Consider the following 24,570-nt stretch of genomic DNA (forward strand, 5'->3'; position numbering starts at 1 on the left):
ACTAGAGCAAAGTATTTAACATGGTTTTTCTTTAAAAAAAAAAATTACACAAAATACAATGGATACATACTAGATGTACCATTCAATGAGTTTTGACAAATGAATATGCTCAAGTAACCAAACTCCCTAACAGAACACAGGCTACTACCACCGCCCTAGGAAGATCCCGCAAGCCCTTTCCCACCGAGTCCCTCTCCCCTGTACCTAGGCATCCATTTCTAAGCCACGTCAACTACTTTTTTTTTTTTTGACAACATAAATTAGTTCTATTCCCCATCCCCTATTTTGAACAGATTAAAATCTGTTTTAGGTTTTCAGGACATCATATAAATGGAATCATACACTGTTTTATGTATGGCTATGTTCACTCAGCATAGTGTTTCAAAGTTGCCACAGGCATCAATAAATAGTTTGTTCTTATCCCTTGCTCAGTAGCATTCTGTTGTACAAATACAGCACAGTTTATCTATTCGCATGCTGACAGACACCTCAACTATTTCCAGGTTAGAGAACAACCCTGTATTTGGCAGAGGTTATATACAGAATTTGGTATCCCACTCTGTGGTTCTGGGATTTCCTTCCTCTTCCTCCTGCTGACTCCTTATTCTGAGACTGCTGTGTAGGTATTTCTGAACTCTGCCTCTGATTCCTCAAACCAGTAAGACTGCAAACAAGCTAGCAGGGGAATGCCCTCAGGCAAAACCATGAAGAAACTCACCCAATGCCCATCCAGTTTCTACTTGTCTATGCTTATTCTACAGTGTCTTCATAATGTTATTTTTTTCATTTGTTGTCCAGAGATCTGTGGCCACGGTTTATGGATTTATCTGACAGGAGGCACTACTACATTTTTTGAATTCTACCTTCCTGTTATTCTTCTGAGCACACTTGCTAAAGGCTGTAACTGACATACCTCGGGGCGGGGCGGGGGGGGGGCGGGTAGGTAGGTCCTTTGATTAAGCCCTTTCTCGAAAGAGCCAAACTAAACCAGGAAAAGCAGCCTTGCAGCTTTTGAGCACTGGTAAGTATGAAAGCTGAAGGAGGGGACCCTGTACTTCTGTGTATGAACCAGCAAAGTCCCAAGTTCATCCCAAGATGTCTATGCAGAACAAACACAAAGCAGCAAAAGATTTTGAGAGTGAAAGATGTAAGCTACTATTTAGGTCTCCTACTAATCCTGAGTGGAACACGTGAGGAAGAAACCCAACGCAGCTTAGCGAAGGCCTTGAAAAGTGAACTAACACTGCAACCACTGCCCACATCACAGGGTGAGAAAAAGCTTGTAGTCTCAATCCAACCATGCTAACTACCTTCTTTAACCAGAAGGAAAAATCATTCTCCCAACAGGATATAATAAAAAAAATTACTCAACATACAGCAAATCAGATGCCAACCTTGATATGAACCAGACACGAGAATTATCAAAGACATTAAGGCAGCTACTTTATCCATCTCCCATAAGGTAAAAGTATGCACTTGAAATGAAAGTATAAAAAGAAACAAATGGAAATTTGTAACTGAAAAATTTGGGGTGGGAGGATGATTTAACAAGCTAATAAATATAGACAAAAGAGAGCAAATAATGAATAACTATCTTTCTGAGTAAGAGAATACAAGTAGATAAGGAAAAAAATCTAACTTTAATTAAAATTTTTTTCCATGTAGATTTGCATCTTTAGTTCTGGAACAGCAATGAAAAACACCTAGATAATCTCTAACCAACATGATTTAATCCTATTATTTTACCTCCTACAGAGGTCCTGTGAAAGCTCTCATGATTCCCCTTTGAAGATTCTACATAATTTGTATGACAGAATTTTTTTTAAATGCTGGACTAACCCAAATGAGGAGGTCTGTTCAAGTCTTCGTCTGTGACTATGACAAAGCAAGTGGTATGGCATCATTCCCTAAGCCTTAGTGCCTCCTTTGTAAAATGAGGGGCTCCTCAATGAGTAATGACAATTTACTGATCTTTTAATGTAGTCCCATGATCTAATTTTAGGAACCCTATAAGGGTTATCCTAGTTTCCCCAGATCTTAGCACTAGGCAAGTTTTCACTGTGCTAACTTGTTTCTGGCAAATAAGCAGAATATGAGTACACAGATCGGGCAGTAGGGACCAGCAAGGTCTAGAACAATAGTGTCAATATATATACAACGTAAGTCATAATGCAAACCTTTTAACTAAAATTACATTTTTCTACAGACATGGAAAATTTTTAAAGAGACACATAGCAATTGATTTTAATAACATATTGTATTTAACTCAATATATCAAAATAATACTTCTTGTAATCAGTATTTTGAAATTGAGACTGTGCTTTTTAAAAATGTGAACCTTCATAGTGTGGCTACGACACTATACAACACAGGTCTAGATGTGGAGGGGAAGGAAGGCTGAGGGGACCAGAGTCAATGGCAAACAAGGACCACGGGGGTCTTAATGAGTGATATGCTATGTGTATGGACGGAGACACACACACACACACACACACACTCTCTCTCTCTCTCTCTCTCTCTCTCTCTCTCTCTCTCTCTCTCTCTCTGTAGGTTGGTGGTAGTAATGAGGCCTGATCTGTTACATGGCAGGAAGATAGAGCAAAGAAAATCTTTTTGAAATAAATATTCATCTTTACTATGGGTAGCACCAAAACAAAAAGGTACATGCTTATGAATTATTTCAAAACAAATGAATTAACAAATACTGACTTTTATGAAATCCACTGTCAAAAAGACTCAGAGATCAACTCAGAAAGGCTTTGTAGGCCAAGGCAATGTAAGCATCCATAAAATGAGGGAAAAAAGCACAATGTAATAAACATATCAAATAATTAAATCTACAAACTCACAATGACACCTTAAAAAGTTCTCATTGGTCTACTTTTCTGGATTCTAGGAAACAACTTAATACATGAAAACTAGTAAATAAAGGAAAAAATCAAGTATTTAGTATGCTTATGCCTCTCCTGTGCCAACTGTGCCATAGAATAAACCAAGCATCTAATGAGAGAATTTTCTCTTTGAAGAAAGATTACAGATAACAAAGACTTGATACAATTTGGATGTCAACATTCTGAACACTCATGGAAATAATGGATGAAGGGAATGGCCCACAATGGCCACCAGATATAACAAACAGACAACCAAACATTATGTGCTACTTCATGGAATTACTTAGCACCACGCTATACCTCCTTCCCAAATAAAGCCGAAAGACCAAATTATATGAAACTTTTCAATCTAACTACAATTTACCAAAATATACAAGGTAAAGGGAGGTATTTAACTACAGGATGGCAGTTAATAAAATACAGAATGATGAAACCTTAAGGGTTTTCTCTAAAGGGGAAAAATTATTAATAAAGAACTAAAAGCATAAGCTGCACATTCCAACCAAATGTAACATATAAATTCTGTTACAAGCCAATGGGTAAACTAAATGAATATACAGGGACATTAAGAAATTACTGTCATTACCTTATAACCCATTAGGATTGTCCACTATCTAAAAAATTAAAACTAAACAATCCACAGAAAATGGCAAATATTGGCAAGAATGTAGAGAAATAAGAACCCTTGTGCACTATTCTTGGGAATATAAAATAGTGCAGCTACTTTGTAAAACAATATGGAGGTGCCTCAAAAAAATTAAAACTAGAATTACCATATAATCAGGCAATCTCACTTCTGGGTATATAGCCAAAAGGATTGAAAGCAGGATCTGAAGGAGATATATGGCACATCTATGTTCATCACAGCATTATTCATTACAATCAAAGGTGTATGCAACCCAAATGTCCACTGACAATGAAGAAAATATGATACATACATACAAAGGAATATTATTCAGCCTTTAGAAAGAGGGAACTGAAATCCTGTCACATGGTATAACATGCATGAACCTAGAGGACAGTATGCTAAGTTAAATAAGCCAGTCACAAAGGAAAAATACTGTATGATTCCACTTATATAAGGTAGCTAAAGTACTCAAACTCGTGGAAACAAAAAGTAAACTGGTTGTTGTTAAGCGCTGGGGAAGACGGAGAATTGGGAGCTGTGGTTCAATAGGCACAAAGTTTCAGTTTTGCGAGATGAGAAAGTTCAAGAGATCTGTTATACAATAATGTAAGTAAATTGTTAAGGTAAATTTTATACTACAATTTTTAAAGTATATTTAAATTTCTTTTCAAATAAAATAACTGCCAATTTTTAAAGTGTGACAATGATATGGTGGCACACATTTTTAAATAGTCTGTATCTTCCATAGATACTAAAACATTTCTGAATGAAATCATGCACTCTAAGTGCTGGCTTTGATATAATCATGTGTGTATGGGGCGGGGGATGGTAACAAGATGGTTAAATGAAACGGAATTGGTGACTACTGCAGCTAGGTGAGACTGTATTATGCTATTCTCTCTAATGTATGTTTGAAATTTTTTGCAATACAAAGTTAAAATAATAATCCACACCTGTTGGCCAATGGGTTCTATTAATTCAATAAGGTAATTACGGAAAGTAGTATAAAACACTGATATAGGGAAGTAGCTTTAAATCGTGATGATTTAAGGTGCAATTAGAGTTAAAATAACTTGTACCTGGACAAGTGAAGAATGAGATAAAAAAAAATGAATGTTATCAATCATGAGGGATTTTTATCTGTCCCTCATGATAATTATATCAAGAACAAAGTTGAGGGTGGGTGTGGGGGATGGTAGAGTTAACTGTTCCCACAAAGCATTCATTCCTTTATGGCATGTTCAGAGAACACAGCACAGGCATAGTCCTAAACAGTATGGTATTTCTCAGGACCATAGGAAAATCACCATTTAGGACCAGTATCTATAAACTTAGAAACACTGTATGCACATGTGTAGAAATGTCTTTTGTGTCCTCAGTGACTGTAAGTTTGTTCTTCATCTCTAATACACATACATATATAGAACACTAACATGGAAAACATTAATTTCTGTGGCCGTAACTTAGAAATGACTTTGGGGTATTTTCAATAAAATTGGCAAATGTGAGATGATCTGATTTAAAATACAGTCTACAAGCTGTTCCAAAAACAAAACAACATACATCCTATGTAAGCAGCACATTTAAAACTTCAAACGAGGACAGGTGCATCACAGACACCAAAAGCCTGTGCAACTGATAGTCAGGGGAGACATGTCACAAATAGTTAAGACTCCAACAACTTAGTAAACTAACAGGTTTCAAATGTCAACTTCAAATAAAACACCAGAGGCAGATATTTCAAAAAACCAAAGATAATTTATCACAGAGGAGCTTCATACAATACAAACTTTGTTTCTTACAGTAGAATCTCTGTAGTGTTCAAAAAAAAAAAAAGCAGATTTAATGAGTCACCCAAGCACCCTATAGAACGCAGCAAGTATTTCATAAATTAATTAAGAACCATGTAATACTTCAAGCTGGGTAAAGACAGAAAAAGGTTCCTATTTTCCCCAACATTGCCCATTAGCTGCTGAAGGGGTGGTGGGGAGGGGCTGGAGGGAAGAGAGGTAGTGGGGGTGGGGGGTGAGAGGACTGGAAGGGACTGCAGGGGAGGGAGGCAGTGAGAGAGAGAGAGAGAGAGATCCCCCCTCCCCAGTAAGAATTCAAAAGGTAGTTTAGACAAAGGAAATTGTCCTATCAACATACTGATAAACCCATCTTCAAAATGAATCCCCTGCTAGGAATATTTTCGCAAATAACTTATTTCACCCCTGTATCCAGGTTCTTGTTAATTTTTAGTTTTTATTTCATACTGATACATCTATTATTTCCCATAAAATTCTATAAACCTGGATCAGTTTCTATAGTTCCCTGATTTAATGTTTAAAGCAAAAATCTGATTAAAAATAAAGTTTTTGATGATGCACTATTTTGAAATAGATGTTGTTTCCATAATTAATTCTAAAAAACAAAAAGTAAAATTATTTCTCCTGCTATTTATGGAACCCCAAAATACACAGCAATACAATTTAAATAAGGAATTATTCTTTGTAAGGGAGAATCATTCTAGTCCAAAGTGAATAGTGATGAGATCACTTAGCCTACAGCTAGAGTAAACTTAATTTATTCCAACTCTGTCATTGAATTTTATGAGTACTTGCCAAAAATCATCTAAGACACATGCAAGAAAGCAAACAAATTCTAACTCCTACAAAGTCCAGTAGTCCTTCTGCTGTATAACACAATGGACAGATTTTCATTCCACAGAGAAAGGCTTCTAAATGGTAAAATAGATAAAAATGTTTCTCCTGAAAATTATTCACTAGTTAAAAACAGGCAGAATTTCAGCCATTTAAATCCCCATTAACTATAAATATTAGGATAAGTGCAATATGCAAAAATAGACAATTATAGTAAGATAATGGACAAAAACACATGTTATTACAGTGCTATAAACTTTAAGTTCATCATGAAAATTCTATCCACATATAGTCTACTTGTTAAAATACAGGATTATCACTACATAATAATACTTTTCATTCTGATAACCATAACCAGGAAGTTTTAAAACCTATAGATAATGGAAATATTCAAAGTAAGGATTTGCCTTTTCATTTTTTAATACTAAATAATCAAAAAGTATTTTAAGAACCTTAAATTACATACTTTAAAAAAAATTTCTTTAGTTTGGGAACACATGTATATTTTGTGAGATTGTTAAGAAACTTTCAAAATCCTTAACAGTCTTAAAAGTAAGTGACTACTAAAAAGAGCAATTAAAACACTCTAACATTCAGAGTGGGAGGAATTCTTACCATTGGCAGTGCATTGATGTGGGGATGTACAACTGAGTATCCGGTACGCCAATCACAAGTTGCTGTTGCTGATGCTGAGAAAAAGGAAAGTAAAATATTCAGTGTGCCCTAAAATAAATTCAGTTTAAAAGATTTCTCATACCAAATTCTATCTGTATGAAATACTCTTCATTTGTGTCTGTAAGGTCTCCACCAGTGACTCTCTCTCTCCCCACTAAGCCACTGTTATAAACAACAGCAGTAACTTCTGAGTGCACAATATGTGGCAGGCACCGAACCTTTGTAACATTCCTAAAAGATTGACACAATGAACGAAATGAGACTCAAGAGATGAATTGGCACAAACTGACCCACATTCAACTCAGCTCATGCAAATATTATTGTTAAAGAGCCCAGTATGTTAATAATCTACAAGTATGAACCATGAAGAATAGTATTAAACATATCTATATATTGTCTAATAATAAAGAAATACCTAATTGGTATTTAAAACCATTTCAGTCAACACTTAGTAAACTTTAATCTCTTTGGAGTTTACATTTTACAGCATTTACCCAGCCTTCTCAATTGCTAAGTCACAGCACGCTATTTTGCACGAACCTTTTTTTGTAAATACGCATAGACCAGGAGTTTCCCACACACCCTGTTGAGAGCAGCATCTCAGGGAGACGCTGACCAGTGCAGGCCCCACCACGTGCCGAAGCAGAGTACCATTTTCGGTAAGAGCACAGGTTGATGCCACAGAAAGGAACTGCAGGAGCTTTACCTCACACACCTAACACATAAAGTCAGTCAGGTAACATTAAAAAGATAACTAAGCAAATACACTGATTAACTGTAGAAAGAATTTAATCCCTTTCTTTAACTGACTGGAACTTTCATTGGTGCTGATTGCCAATTCCATGGCCATACTAAAACTTTTGTGCTACTCTGTATCTTAAGTTTTAAGAAATACTAGAAATTAAAATAACATTTATTAAATACGTCACCCACTGAGTGGAAATTACAGATGGCTGTATCAACACAGAATACTCTACCAGCCTTTGGTGTTTCAAGAGAGAGGAAGGAGCCCCAGAGCTTTTTGTTAGCAGACACACCTGTGAGCTAGCTGACAGATCCTTTCTACCACCTACTGAAGAAATGTTCTACAAATACCATGATTGAGTCCAAATAAAAATTAGGTTACTGCTAGGCTGTTTACCTCAGGGTCATTTGTTATAAACATCAATTATTTTACTGTAAAATTTTCATTAATTTTTGAGCTACAAACCAGATAGGGCAACTTATTACCCAAAATCTAGCAGATCACCCTTATCAGAAAAAAGTTTTCTCATATATTTATCTATTCATTTATAAATAATTAACATGTGCTGCTGTATTACGTACATTGTAAAATACACAAAAGCAATTTTTAAAATAAGACTATTTAGAGTGCTGTAATATTGTTTTAAAACATTCTATTTTCTTGACTTTTAAATGTCTTTTAAGTCATGATGGTTTTGTATCATTATTAACTAATATCTCAAAACACAATTTACAGCAAGGCTCATCAATAACAATAATGAATGTATGGCCTATGTGTCAAATATCTTTCTTGATAATCTCTGCATTTTTCAGCCATCTTCTAAAATGATTAGATCATGGTAAAGGAAAAGCTTATTCTAGTAGTTTGTATCAGCTCTACCATTTTCTTGTTTCCTATTCTTACTGATGTTTCTTATATTCAGTTTCTTTGTAGGAATCTTTAAGTTATTAGTCTTATTTGTGGAGTTTGGTTAAAACTAGATAATATAACCCATAAATCTACACATTCAAACACAAGTAAACTTACAATAGTAAGCTCAAATATGAGGGGGAACCCCCCCAAAACTCAGAATTTATACACAGAAATTGCGTATTTATTCTTACATGTTTAAACTTCAGTCACCTTCAAAGTACTCTCCATCTGATGTACTCTCCCACTGAGATGTGTTTTCAACTGCTTATAACAGTTTTTGAACTCGTTGATTTTGATGCCTTTTAGGGCTTCTGCCGTTTTTTGTTTGTCTGTTTGTTTGTTTGTTTGTTTCACCTCTTTCACATCAGCAGAACGTTTCCCTCTGAGGACTTTTTTCACTGGGGGAAACAAAAAAAAGGTCGCTGGGGCAAGATTAGGTGTACTGGGAGGGTAGACCACAGGGGTTAAGCTGTCTTTGGTCAAAAACTGTTGAACATTCAGCAGGGTGTGGGCAGGTGCGCTCGTATATCATCCCTCATGAAATGGGCCAATGTGCTGAATAGGTCTTCAAAAAAAAAAAAAAAAAAAAATTCCACTAAAGCCTAATGCAACCTCTCACCACACCAGCAGGTACACTGACACAGCTGGGTTCCCAGAACACTCACCTAGACGGAGAAGCCTGTACTACAAAGGGGGCCACCCCGCAGAAGATTATTCCAGTGTTTTTTGGGTTCCCCTTGTACACAGCAATTCCTAGACATGGAACAACTGAATGGGAGTGTCACTGCCACTTTGTGGAACCCTCGCCTCCTTCTGGAAACCATTCTGTGCCATATGTTATACATAACTTTGACATCACAGGCAAATAAGGGTACAAACTTGAACTCCTACATTGAAATAAAGAATTTTTAAATCTAAAATGAACATAAATAGACTAATACAGCATTGTACCCCAAAGGATACTTGTTTTCACTACTGGGATGTGTACACATACAACACACAAACTCACATACAGCTTTGAAAAAGACAAAATTAGACCATTCCAGTTGTTAGACTCTCTCCTCCTCTTCCTGGTTCTCTTTTACTTTTTTGCAGTCAGCAAGTCTTTCATCACCCTCACATATGTCTCAAATCTCATTTTTCTCCATCGTTTCTCTACCCTTGTTTTCTTCATTCACTCAACTTTTCCTATTAGACTATAGTCTTTAAAGGAAAAAATCACAATAGTGATTTGATAAATGTTTAGGTAGTTAAATAAATATTCTAGGATTTGAAGGGTGAATTAATCTGTGGAAAATAATGTGTCAACAGGTCTGCCCATTTGCACATACAATGCACTCTGGAAAACTGAGGAGTTGCTTAAAAAATAAACATATGCAGGGCTGTATTTTGAATTCTATATTAGATGTTTTTCTACTTGACCCAGGTACCTATGCATCGGCCATTGTGCAGTGCATTATAAAGCACACCACACAATCCCTCCTTTTATAAAATGAACATCTGAATTTAAAAAGATACAATTATATACTTTACAAAAGAATTACAAAAACCTAAGGTGTACTTAAGATAGTCTGACAAAATGTACATTAAAACTATTTGCACTGAAGTAATTCAAGTTGTCCAAAACACATAATCATGTGCCTCCTCTGCATCCGCCTTTCCTCTCACCTGCTAAAACATCCTCTCCTCTCACCAGAGTAGACTGTCCTCTCTGTTCTCTGCACATTGGCTGCCATGACACTGCTCATTCCTCTGCCAGAAATGTGCTCCTTCTACAGATCTGCCCATCAAGAGTCAGCCCAAATCATCTTCCTCCCTTGACTACTCACTTCACTTTATGGAGAGAGAAATCTGCGCCTCTCTTACCACACAGCTTGGCAATGCCTTATTTTCTCATCACGCCTCCCCTTATCGGACTTCTAGAGACCAGGGACTTACCTGTTCATCTTGCTGAAGCACCATAGAACTAAGAATAATGCCTTAAACACATATAGTTCTCAAGATACGTATGTTTGTGAAGTGTTATAAAATCTCTTTATGTAGAAATAAGTGCATACGTATTTGAAAATAAAACCCAGTAGAGAATGAAGTATAGCACAAGTAAATCACACTGGTTAGGAAGAACTACTCAACTTTTTTTTTTTTTAATTTTAAAAATGCTTAGGAGAGCCTAGCTACACCAATGCTTTTAGGACCCCTTCTAGGAATCAACCAATAAAAATTGATCTTTTGCCCAAAACAAACAAACCACCTAGTTATCACATTGTGAAATCAGCATAAAACTATCAACTAATTTATTCTACATACATTAAACCTATTTGGTTTACTTCTTGTAATGAAATAAATGTTTGTAGGCTTTGGCTTTATCTCCAACAAAAAGCTTTGCTTTTAGGCTCTATATTTCAGAACATTTTACCTGAAGTAAAAGAAGAGCTTATTTTAGAAAAGGCTTTTGGCATAAAACAGACCATTGCTGACTCAGCAGACATCTAAAAATCTACCACCTACATGTAATTAGGATTTTTGAATATGCAAAAATCCTATAAAAGAGTTCAATAGTATATGTTGACTGATCTTCAAAAATACTACCCTGGAGTCTTTAGAAGTAAATTTACTTGATTTGCAGATCTCTTTGAAAAGCTGTTGGATTACAGGCCCTTTTCCTGAGAAAAGATATAAACAAATAGAAAAGCTGATTATAATTTACAGTTCCAACATAATCTAATCTAGAATCTAATGGCCAATAACAAATATAAGTATACTTGGTATCCTTAAAAATAAAAAGTTCAAATATGAGAAAAGTCATCCCTCAAATTAAGAGAAAAACATAATGATCCTACCATAATTAATATGCTTGGAAGCACTTCTTATTAGGTGAACTTCTGGGCAAAAGAAGTGTCACAGATAATGTCCAAATTGAATTGCTTAGCACATGATTTAAAGTAAAATAAACAAATAGTGATTACTTTCAACTGGAACTAAAAAAAAATACATATTTAAAAACTGATGTTTCAAAATGAATCTTCTCAATTCCACTGTTTCATTTCGCAAGACTTTTAATTAATGGCCTTCCTCAACATGGCAATCTCTAATATCATACTATGCATTCATCAAAGCCTCTGAACCTAAGTCTAAAAGCATTATATCCTGAACTCTCCTCACCCCATTCTCAATTTCCATGGAATCACATGCATATACTATTCTAGACAGCCAGTGGAAAAGGGGAAGGAGTTGTAACAGAAGGGATATCTTAAGGAAACTGACCCTGAGATCAGACTCAAAGACAGAGTAGTCAGAGCAAAGGCAAGTTTACCATCACTGGCTGTGATTTTCACTTTCCTTTGTTATTTAAGTGACTTAGGGACAATGGACTCAAGAGTCATAGAGTATAACTCCAATTTTCTAAAAATAGGATATACTCAAGACCACAAAATACAATTTAAAAACAATTTAAACATGCATTGTAAAATAACAAATAAATATGCACTGATGTCCAACTATATAGTTATTACCTCAGTTGAGTTAGTTTCATTGGTACCATCACATGTATTTGAATTTTATATTAGATTTTTTAAAAAAAACTATTGTGCAGAAAAAAGATAAGAAAACTATGAAGTACCCCAAAATTTGCCTATCAAAGAGTAAGCAATGAAATAAAAGGCAATAAAAACCACAAATTCTCTTATACTTAGCCACAGGCTTTTTAAAATTAAGGTTTAGTTTGGGCAGTTTCAAGTGTTATTAAAAGTCAAATTGATTTTTTAGGCACTAACAGCTACAGGTCAAAAGTTTCCAGTTCACTAACTTTCAATGACAACTGAACATGAGAAAGTCTTAAGACTCAAACTGTAGCTGTGATACCAAAGACTAAGACACTGTTGTCAGTTACTTAAAAAATGGTACATCAACAAACTAATTTCTTTTCTCTTCCAAAAAACTGTTACTAAATTAATGGTGTATCTTACAATTTATGATGCCTTAGAAATGATAGAAATAACATTGTTTCCTTCTTAACACAAAGCTGATAGCAGCTAACCATTTTTTTAAGTAGCCTAGAAGGAAGAACAAGTAGAAGAGTGATGGGAGGCATTAAAAATAGTATAAGGATGGAAAAAAACAACAACTTTGCCTTCTCCACATTTGCTTAGGACCACATAAACAGTACCTTGCCGCTTAAACAAGTTAAAAGAAAAACGAACATAATTCCTTGAACTTACTAGGTTTCTCACTCTTCCCTAGGGCTGAACATTTGATTCAAGATACCAAAATTTTGAATAGCTAATTAGGCTAGGACAACACAAAAATGATTCTGGTGAAAAACAGACTCCTGGCAGGAATGAAGACAGCTCTGCCAGGGATGCTGGGTCTTAGCTTAAGTGTGTTCTACAGAACAAATACCGTTCCAGGTTCCAACCTAACTGTGACATAGTGGGTCCCTCACTGATTTAACTGGTCTAGGGTAGAAATGTGAGTATCAGTTACATTTTAAAGCTCCCCCATGTGATTCCAAGTGGGGGTTAAGAGCTACAAGAACATGTGGCACAAAAGGGTAGTATGGGGAATTTTAATAGTCAGATTTAATTATTAATCTATTGGGGTGAGGATGCCCAAAAGGATCACCTCTTTCAATATTAGCATTGCAAAGTGAGTGGCTCACAGAACTTGAGTGGGAAACATACAATTGTATAGTAAATAAACAAACATTTTATTAATTTGATGTGAAGATTAACAATAAGAAATAGAAGATAAACTCAATCCTTCAGCCAAAAAATGAAGTAAAAAAGGAAGAACAATAACAATGAGGGCATCTGAGATGGAAAGAGGCCCACTAAGACCACAAAACAAGGGGGTTACTACATAAAAGAGCACAAAAGGAGCATTGTTGGCACCTACATTTAGATAAAGAGACACATAAAGACCAAATGAGACCAAGCAATGTGTGACAGAACTGTAGGTAGTAGGGAGAAATTATAGGAAGATTTTTTTTCCCCTGCTCAATATAATAAAAAACCGATTAAACAAACTAATGAAAATGTTCAAAAACATTTAGTAAGGAAGTGATTACACTGGAATATATGAGGTTGTGTATATGCTGTGTCTGATTCCTTCCAATTCCACATTCTAGTGTGCTAACACAATGGGGCCATCAGTAGCATCTATGGCACGTTTGTGCAAATTAGACTCCAGCAGGACAAATAGCGGGGGGGGGGGGGGGCGCACCGGGGCCGGGCCGCGGAGAATGAACACACATATTACAGTACACAGGAGGCCCACAGCCTGAATCTGAAGCCGCACAGCTTGGATTTCACCCCCGAGACCCAAGACAAGTTACCCAACCTCTCAGTGCCTAAGTTCTTTCATCTGTTAAAATAATTTTTATGAAAGTTGAATAACAGTACTTATAAAGTGCTAAATAGTACCTGGCACAGGATTCAAATGCAATCATTTTTGCATAATACATAGAAATAAAAAGTAGCCCTTTCCTCCAAGAAGACACAGTCCCATACCTGAGAAAGGGCTTGGCCTGGGTGTCGGCACCCACTTGTCTCTCTGGCTGAGCATGTCTGTGCAAGACACAAACTGACCATTCATATTCTGCTGTGCTGTGTGCTAATATGATTGCAGTGTCCAGTTTTACTACTCAAAGAAAAGATTAATCATTGATAATACTTTTAAATTACAACATACCTGGAGTGTGCCTGAACATGCTAGTTACCCTGACTAGTGTGACCACAGAGTAACCATGAACACAGGTGACCTCTCGCTGAAGCACAGAGCTTCTCAATCACCTTTGAAAAACTAAGTCTTCAATTTTCGCTTTGTAATAGAAAGGAATAAACTTCTTAACTTCTTTTTAAACTAAGAACATACCAACAGATGATTAATAAAATGAATATTGTCATTCAAAAGTACTTTGCACACAAAGAGGAAAAAATATATTTACATCAAGCTAGGTGTTAGGTCCAGAATTTTAAAATGTTATACTATTTCTATCTACTACTGAAAGAGTTAAGAGTCACTCTTATGTGCCTTTACTGAGAGTGTTTCTTTACATATTTTCACAAGAAAAAACTAAAAACTCATTGCTTTGACTTTGTATTTTGAAAATCGGTATAATCTAGACAGTATCAACAAATGCTTTACCTTCAGTAAAGTTACAAACTGCTCATTTAACTACCATGTTTAAAGTGGCTGTCAGAGATACTATGCTCTTTTAAGAAATCAAGGATAGCCTCTTTTGACACAATTCATTCTAAGTATACAATAAAATATCTAGATGATGTATTCATAACTATAAAAAATGTCAAACTGTTACCTGACAGTAGTTTGCCAAGTTGTCTTCAATTTAACTTTTCACCAAATTTAAATGAAACATTTAAATTATCACATACAAACAGTGATGTCTGCCTGATTCACTCAGGACACACAAACACGGCGGGGGGGGGGGGGCGTGTCCCTCCCACACTCCTGTGACTGCATCCCCATTTCAGGGGTCATGAAAAGAAAGACCACGACCTTTCTTAAGAAATTATTTACTTCAATACAAAACACCACTCCTCTGCCTGCCTACCACCCAAATTATAATAAAAGGCACTGACTGAGACTAAGTGAACAGGACTGTTCCATCGTACTTGTCCACCATCACTATGCAGTGATCTGAGGATTGGCAAACTTAGGGCCAGAAGTATGTTTGGTTTTGCAGGCCATGTGGTGTCTACCAAAGATACTCAACTCTGATATTATAGTACAAAGCAGCCAGAGACAATACATAAATGAATAGGTAGTACTGTTTCCAATAAAACTTTATTCACAAACACAAAAAATGGCAACTGACCGTATTTTGTTGGCCATGAATTCCTAAGACCACTCAAATGTCTACAGGTTCAAAATAAAGCATTCAAGTTAAATGAGGTGAAGATACTAAAAAAAACCAAAAAACAAAAAAAAAGTAACCGACCAAGTTTTAAAAAAAATTACTCAAGCATTCTCTACTAAAACTATATAACTATTCTTTGGGAAGAAAATTTTCTAAAGCATTCAAACATACCATCTTATGTGATACTACTTGTAATAATGAAGTTCAAACAAAAAAGAATATTAAAATGTTATCATTTCTCTGCCATTGTCAATCACTTAAAAGACAGTGGAGGTAAAATGAAAAGAACAAAGGATTTCTACTTTTTCTGTTTCAAAACTCAGCTCTTTCACATCATACCTATATAACCATGAGGACGTCTTCAGTGTCCTCTGTAAAATGAAGCTGTTTTCTAATACTACACTCTGCAGAGATGCTGTATTAGATGGCTGGACAACAAGGATAGAGTTCGGCTATTTGTTTTTCAAACTATGATGATTTAAGACTATGATAAAACTAAAAATAAAGATTACCATTCCTATTACATCTCTAAAGATGTCTCCTTACTGGATAGTAAGTATCAGTTAATTATAATTGTGTACATAGGTTAAAAGTGCACAAAAGGGTTAAGAATAGTATAGATAAAAAGTTTAGGTTCTAAGCAAAAGACTGTTTACTTACTATGAGATTATAAAAATAACAATGGCAAGTATTTTTTTTAAAAAAACAGACAAACAACAAAGAAAGAGAACAATGAAGGCACAGAAATAACAGAGTGGTCCTGGAAATGAATCCTCTTGGTCAGAGCAAAAGGAAGCAACAAAAAATGTTAGCCAGAAATTTTATCCATACTAGCCAATGTTCACCAAGTAGTGGGTGAAAAGAAATCAAGTTATTATGCATATTTTTAAACTAAAAGAAAATGAGCTTATATTTTAGCTTTCTGATGATTAATGACAACTGGATACCAGAAATCACTTCTGTAATGTAAACTAAAGTGTGAATGCAAAAGATGTTTTCACATTTTCTAACAATTTTAATTCATAATATAATTCACAGATAAATATAGGGATGAGTAAGTAAATCATTTGTGATTAGTTTTTAAGAGAAATTTATGAATCTAGAGTCAAAATTACGTATAAAATAAAATGGTAATTTTCTTATTTGAGAATTCTCTAATATCAAAGCAACCAAAGATTCCATCAACAAAGGACCTGCCTGGTATAAATGAACTCTCTCCATTAGCAATGCATTAGTTACTCAAGAAAATGCAAACCAAGAAGAAAGCCATATTCTTATTCAGGAAGCCAGGAAGCAATGTAATTTAAAGACTAAGTTTATCTTGAAGTCAAGTTACTGTATATAGTAGGGTTTTTCTTTTCTTTCTTTTTTTTTTAACTGACTGTAAGATTTATCCTACAATAGACAATAGATCTGTGGGGGAAAAGGAGAGAGAAGGAAAGGAGAGGGGGGAAAAAAAGGAATTAAAGTTTTATTAACCTCTCTATCAAATACTCTTAATATTAAAAGTCAGACCTTTACCAACAGTAGGACAAAATTTACTAAAAAAAAAAATCAGTAAATAAACACCCTTGCCCTCCCAGAGTTTACATTCCAGCAGAATTTAGAATTAGGTGGCATGTAGAAGGCGTGAAGTGCTATGAAAAAAAAGAAAAAGTTTGAGTAGGGGGAAGGGACTCAGTTTTAGGAAAGAGGGAGGAGTTGGTGCTTCCAGGCTGCAACACTGAGTAGAATGGTCAGAACAGGTTTTCAGCTGAGAGCTGGCAAGACATCAGGAAACTTGTATATTCTACATTCTATACACAAGCAATCATGCATGAAGATGTGCCTTATCTTAATGTTGTCACCTTAATGTTGGAAAACGTTCCTAGAACATCCACATTCATAAAATAACCATACGTTTCAATTATTCCAATTTTTTTCTCTGAAATATCTGTTCTTGCCTATATCCTATATCTCGTGTATATTATAAAGCTGTAATTCCTAGGACAGATAGTATTATAAATGACAGGTTTATTTAAGTGTTTAGCACTGTAATATTATGGAGGTCCTCAGAAAAGTTACCAAATGTAAAGGGGAAGATATGCTAAATAAGAGAAACTTTCATAATTGTTGCCCAAAGCCTTTTCAGTCAAATTACTTTGCATACAAGCATTCTTACAAAAAGCTTCGAAATTTCAAGACACATGATACTGAAACACAGAAAAATACTACTGAAATGAAATGTCTGGTCACTTAAGCCCTACTATGGTTTAGACAACAGACTCAGACTCAATGTTTAAATATCCAGCAAATGCTCACATCGTGCCTAGTACTACATACATTTATCTACCATTACTACCTTAAAATACCAAAACACAAATGTAGATACAGACCAACACTTCTTCAAATGCTTTAAAACCTCTGATCTTGTCTGTTTGTTTTTTCCCCTTGTATTCAATATTCTTTAGTAGAGCAAACATAAAGAGGAAAAGTAATACTACTTTGTGAAAATATACACAAAGCTAGAAAGAACAATAAAATACTGGCTGAACTTCATTCAATACCTTCGACTGTAAACTCCGACGGGGCGGGGGGGGGGAGCGGAGAGTATCTTTATAACTTGCAGATTCTATCACACCTAAAACATAATTCTGGATTCCAATGAGCATTAAATAAGATTGACAGAGAGGGCATTTGTGAAGGAAGGGAAGTGGCAACAAAATCTTACCTCTTCCTTCTAAGAGGGGAAATAACCCGGAAAATATCTTTCCCATAAAGAGGATGAAAATCTGTTGTGATTGTTCACTGGCCTTTCAAGCTCAAGTCCAGCTTAATCAATGAGATGAAAAGTACTACTACTTTGATGAGTCAGACTCAGCTAGGAGGAACTCACAAAATCTAAGTAGGCCACACCTGTAACTTGTTTACTCGGTTCTGATATAGGACAAGAAGGCTATCAGGGTAGTTAGCAACAGGCCAGACAGGTCAGTAGAACATGCAATCCAGGAGTCTTTGCACACCTCCCTCCTACCACCACCATGTGATCACTCAGGTACAAGGGGGCAAGAACTCACAGAGGGGGCAGAAGCTACCCTGGCTTAGAAACCCCAAGCTTCACAGAGGAACTATTACCATTTCATAGGAGTGTCATGGGCATAGCTTCCAGGGACCCAACTCATCAAGAGGCATGCTCAGTTATAAGGATGCACCAAACCTTCCCAGCAGGTACTCACTCCTACTCCAGACGCAGTTCATGCTCCATGTTGGCTAGTAATATGAAATACAGCTAAAACTTAAACTAAGGTCATTTAACTATATAAAGAGAAGAGGTTTGCTGAACCCTTTCCTCAAACCTGGGTCCCTCATCCTATTCTGCCTCAAAGATGCCAGTGTTGGGCCTATGAATTAGGCTTCTGGTTGGACTGACCTCTGATATCCTTTGAAGTCTTTTAAAAAATAAAAACCAGGGAAAAAAGAAAAGAAAAAGAAAAACAGGCACCCAAAATAAGAAAATGATCTCCTGACTTCTGAGAAATAAGGCAACATAGACATAAAAACAAACTAAGTAGCAGAAAAAACTTGTTTTGATGATCTAAAGGTTAAAGTTTAAAAAGGCGGCCATCTAGTCATAAGGAAATTGAGTCCCAGAGGTTAGATATTCTTACCAGAAGTAGTTAACTATCAAACTCTGCATTGCTTGTGCACTCAGCATCATTTAAAGCTTGTACAGCAGGTGTTATTGTCTCTGTTTCAAAAACAAGTTAACTGAGTCTCAAAGAAGTTCCTGGACCAACATCAACACCTGATAAAGGGTGGAGGTGGCCATCAGATGCCAGGTTAAATTCTAAACCATTCTCATCCTCTTAAGTCTCCTGAGTCTCTCTTCAAAGTCTCTGTTTCCACAAAGTGTTTTTTTTATTATAACATGGAAAATAATTTTTAATGCAAGTATCACTTTACTTAGGAGGAAGACATTTATATGTATATTCTCTTAATGCAACAGGTAAGATGGAGTCAACACCAGAAGGATCATAGACACCCCCAGAGGATAGTGTAAATCTACCAACCAACAAATGCTGCTTTTGCTACCCTCCCTTACCCTGCTTCCATACACATTTTGGCCTAGAGTAGTATTTCATACAACTAGTTCTTGAAATACTATGTAGATTTAATTGTTTAAAAAAAAAAAAACTAACACAGAAATCAGGAACTTCATCTGATGGGAGTTAAGGCTAAATTTATTAATTTGCATAATCATTATTCATAAGAAAGCCTGCAATTTTAGAATGCATGAATCCCTTACTTTTGGAAGTTTACCAAGTTTACCAAAAAAAGTGCTGTAAGGCACAGAAGCACAGCATACATACCTGGAACAAATATTACGCTGCGTATGGCTTACTATTCACTATCAAGTCAAAAGCCTCAGAGTCATCTCTGATAGTTCCCTCTCTCTGCTTTGTCAACCACAGTAACCACTAAATTTTGTGTGTTTTTCCCTAAAGGCCCCTTGAATCCTATCATCCACACTCCTCAATCTCCTTCCCCCCAATTTTGATGAAGTCTAGAGCCCACATTACTTGCAATAGCCACACATCCCAAAATGGACTATCTGAAAATTCAGCTTTTTAAAATTTTGAAGTGAATGAGGCAGTGGTGGTTTTCTTTCTTGGGTCACTGATTAGTTATTCACTTACGTACCAACTCTTCGTTGCTTCTTGCTTACAAAAATCCCAATTCTGTTCAAAGCAACATGTCCGGATAAATACTCATTTTTCCAGCATTTCTTACAGCTAGAGGCAGCCCTAGGAGAGAAGTGAGTGGGAAGGAGGTGGCTTTTGCTTTCCTGAGAAAACAGGTCAGCACTTCCTCCTCTAAAGCAAGATGCTCCTACAGCAGTAGCTGAGTTCAACTGAGAACGTAAGTCTGATAGAACGCCCCACACTAAGGAGTATGGAATCAAACAAAAGCAACTTTCTGCCTCTCAATTTGTTTGATTTGTTTAAAACAGTGGTCTACTATAACCTGAAGCCTACTGGACATCACTCTCCCTGTAGGAGTTCGGAACAGGCCTCTCCAAGAACTGCAACTTCTCTCTGTGTATGATTTTGAGCTGAAGGCAATCAAGACCTCAGGACTCATGAGAAACTTGTACCCCTCCCTTGAAGAATTTAAATTAGGGGCCTTAGCCATATGTCTATGGCAGGGCAAACTAATTACTGAACATCTGCTCTTCCTATGGCATGCAATGAAGGCCCTTTCTCCCCGCTCATGCCCCAGGACACCTTCCCTCGTTTCTTAGTTCAGAATGCCATATATACCTCATTTTAACTTTCTGTCTCTGAACCTCTCATGTATGTGGGGTTCCCATGCATATAGATATAATGAAATTTAATTATTTTCTCTAGTTAACCTGTCTCATGTAGATTTAATTGTTAGATCATCTGAAAGAAACTTGAAGGTAGAGAAAAGTTTCTTCCACTCCTATATCCTCTTACAAGGCCCCAAAGCATTTCAAACTTGCTGTCTATAAAAACTTAATTCATCATCTCCCACTCAAAACTTGTTCCTCTTCCTATATTGTCTGCCTGCATGTATCACTCCATTCTCCACTCACCCAAGGTACAAATAGTGGCTTTCTCCTCCTTCATCTCCTGTACCTAATCAATCACCAAACACCATTACATTCTATGTCTAGGGTGTTACCTCACAAGTATGCTGTGTCCTCCAAACCTACCTTCATGACTTTGGATATGCTGTATCCTCTAGCTAAATTTTAGATCACCTAAATCCTACCATAGCTTTATCACCACTGAATATATTCATTTTATTTGCCTGTCTCCCCTCAATAAAAGGTATGTATCTTGAAAGATTTCCTTATTCAGTTTTGTAATATTAGATGTCTACAACAAAACATGGCAAAATGTATCCCTCTCACAAAAAGGCGAGTGGTTAAAATAGAGACCTTATCATAAAGATCCATGACCAAACTGTTGGGTTGCTAGTTACTCCCTCATAAAATCAACTTCAGGAAGAACAAAGACAAATGCAAACCATATCTGAAATTCAGAATACTGAAAGTATAAGGTAAAGAAAAAGAACTAAGACCAATTATTTAACAATCATGCTTACCTCTGAAATATTGTATGACCCCAAAACCCACCATCATTAACTACCGCATCTTGGTAAAACATTTTTCTTTCTGTTAAAACATTTTAAAAGCATTTTAACACAGTGCTACTCTGTTACAAAGGCAGGTGCAAATTTAAAAACATAATAGTTGCTGTCAAAAGGCATTTCCTTAGTTTTGCTGTTTTAGGGTACGTGGTTTGCTTCTGATTCCACTGATTACCCTAGGCCAGAATAGAAGAACTGAGAAGAAAAGTAAAGAACTATATAAAAAACAAAGTATGAACAGCCTGCACTGAGAAAGGTTTGAGAAATTTCTATTTTTGGTATTTTCCTTCATTGTTCTAGACAAAAACTGAACAGACTATTCCTAAAACTCAGGCAGCTTAAAACAGGCAGGGACTCCTTTCATCATCAGTTTCTGACCCCAAGATTCTAGAAAGACAGACAAATATGCTCTGCTGGGATTCCAAGACTAAAGGAAATAAAATATGAAACAGTATGGATGCCCCCTGTACATGTTTACTATCATGAAGCTGTTTGTGCATTTTCAAATCTTACACATTCACTGGTAGCTACTATGCCATGAAATTATATCCCTATTTTATACCCCCCCTCTATCACTTTTATTTCTTGCTTTTCCCCATCCTAATAATATGACTATTTTATGTCCTCATTCTCTTCTAACCACACCAAATCCCTTACTCCTTCCCACAGGCATCTCATAATCCTACCAGGCCATTTCATATTTAAACCTTACAAAATGTTAACTGCCAGAAAGAAATGTCCGGTTCTTTACAACTTTTCAATTATATTAGTGCAGTCACTTATTAATTGCCTTCCATCCACAGCTTCATCCATTCTTTACCAAAAACTACCCAGAACTAGAATAGAACTTCAAGAATACTCAGATTCTACCATTTACTGAGCATGAGACATTAGGCTGGTTATTCTAAACCTGTTTCCTCATCTGTAAGGGAAGATATTAACACTATCTACCCAGAGAGGAATGTTGTTATGAGAACTAAATAAAATAATACCTAAGAAGCATGGAATAATAAATTTAAAAAGCAGTTCATGGCAGCCATTGCTATTTTAATACATTTTATGTGTGGTGGGACACTGTGCTGTCTTTTAATGGAACCACAGATACACTGAAATAAACTATTAATATACCCAATCTGAATGTCTACAATGTCTTACTTTGTGTTTTCATGAATGTTTTTATTTTATTAAAACAAAAATGCAACTTCGTTTTTAAACAGACTACTATTAGCACTCTGAAAATAGGGTATCATTTCTGAATTAAATATTGGATACAAAATAACAAGAAAAAGAAGAGGATTATAGGAGAGGGAAGCAAGAGTGGTTCAAAGATTTTTGGCCTCTAAGAAATAATATACATTTTTAATTAACATCACAACCAAACTATATTGGGTATGGATTAATCAAATGTCCATGTTTTAAAGAATTATCAGTCTACTATTACTATTCCTATTCCCTGGTTTCCAAATAATAGCTAGAACAGCAACACTGAATTCCAGAGAAGGATTTACTTTGTGACAGCAAATAATGAGTAAATTTAATAAGGCTTCATTAAGCCTTCTCCATAATTATACGGTATTTTAAAATAGTACCTTTGTTTTGGTTTTGAATGTCATGTAGATTACTGAATTATCTGTGTAGTCTGGAATTATTTTCCTTCTAGATAGAACATCAAAATAATTTTTAAATATTGATGTGAAATAACTTGCAGTTTCAGAAACTTCCTTAGGGACCGTGTAAACAGTTCTCCCTGATGTTTGCTACCTTGGACAACTTAATATGCTCTATAAATTTTATTATTATGAACCTCCTCTGCTGTCATAATAAGATGTTAAGAATTTGACTCAGTCTAACTTCAAATGCCACTAGTACAGTGACTAATTTCCTAATTTGAAAGCAAGTCAGCAAATCCCAGTTGGTGCTTTAATAAATTCCACTTTATTTCCATGTCATTGACTAGAATATATATAAAGTAAAACTGAAAATTTCATTCAAAGGGCAGAGATGCAATACTGAAAAACAGAATGGGTTCAGTATAAGATGAATGTCAACCAAGAACCACTAAACTCTGACCCCATCAATTTGCCAATTTTCATACTGAGAGAGGTAGTGAGCTGTCAGAAACCAGGACTCGAGGGCTATATGGTTATATATGGTTATATGTCTCTTAACAATATATAAATTTAACTTTTTTTTCCTTTCCCATACTTATTTTGTCCATTACTCTTATGCAGAGATTTAGAACATAGTTGCAGTGTGTTAAAGCCACGACTTCTGTCAAGGCACATTCTAAGAAACTAGTACCATCCTAAGACAATATAGTTCTCTCTTCTTTCAAAATCACTTGATTGACATTCATTCATTCACTCATCCACTCAGCCTATTTAAGAACCACAGACTTTGACTATAAAGAGGGAAAGAATGGCCTAATTATAACCACATTTACACATGCAAAAACTTCTGGAATTGCTTCAAGCTCCAGGTCCCCAAGAAATTATCTTTATGGAGAATGACTTGGCAGAGGCTGGTTCTCCTTGAAGTCCAACTCCACTTAGACATGTATCCTAGATGAGGTTAAATCTGCAGAGAGGACACAGAGAATACCAGACTTTCATTCAAAGTATACCTAGAATGACCCTATTGGCTAATACAATCCATTTTTTTTACACACACACAGCCCCCCCCAATCCACAGTTCCTGGCACAGAGCTCCTAATACCCCTGTAATTACCTAACAGTAAGAGGACTGGGAACACCTTTCGTTCTAATAGTTGGCCTCTGACCCTGGTTTCTGACAAAGCTCCTCAATTCCTTGGAATTTGCATTGAGGTAGAGGAATGAGGAGTGTCTTTTGTTCAGGTGATGCGATTCTTGGTGGGCTCCTGGCTAACTTCAGAGTGGGGGCTGGTCACCAAAGACCAAGCTAAGATCAGAAGCTTGGAATTTTCCACTCCGCCCCCACCCTCCCATCTCCGGGGACGGGGAGAGGGACTGGAGACGGGGCTAAGAACTGACCATGCCTATATACTGAAACCTCCATTAAAATTT

The 24,570-nt window shown here is 36.0% G+C and overlaps 1 protein-coding gene across 7 annotated transcripts in view; it reads right to left on the reverse strand.

The window, feature by feature from the left end:
- The window catches only part of TBL1XR1 (TBL1X/Y related 1), a 144,093-nt gene that overhangs the window by 62,842 nt on the left and 56,681 nt on the right, over positions 1 to 24,570 (reverse strand). For 4 of the 7 annotated variants that reach the window (XM_054580666.1, XM_054580702.1, XM_054580659.1 and 1 more), the window contains exons 2-3: positions 8,685 to 8,891; positions 6,777 to 6,850 (exon numbers count right to left, since the gene is read on the reverse strand). The gene's annotated coding sequence lies outside the window, so the exon portion shown is untranslated. Of the gene's footprint in view, positions 1 to 6,776; positions 6,851 to 8,684; positions 8,892 to 11,082; positions 11,125 to 24,570 lie in introns of those variants that run through there. The other 3 variants (XM_054580673.1, XM_054580688.1, XM_054580696.1) reach the window with 3 other exon arrangements.

The sequence above is a fragment of the Pteronotus mesoamericanus genome, unplaced genomic scaffold (genome assembly GCF_021234165.1).
Source record: "Pteronotus mesoamericanus isolate MK-2021 breed Mesoamerican mustached bat unplaced genomic scaffold, CSHL_Meso_final contig_116, whole genome shotgun sequence".
Lineage (NCBI taxonomy): Eukaryota > Metazoa > Chordata > Mammalia > Chiroptera > Mormoopidae > Pteronotus > Pteronotus mesoamericanus.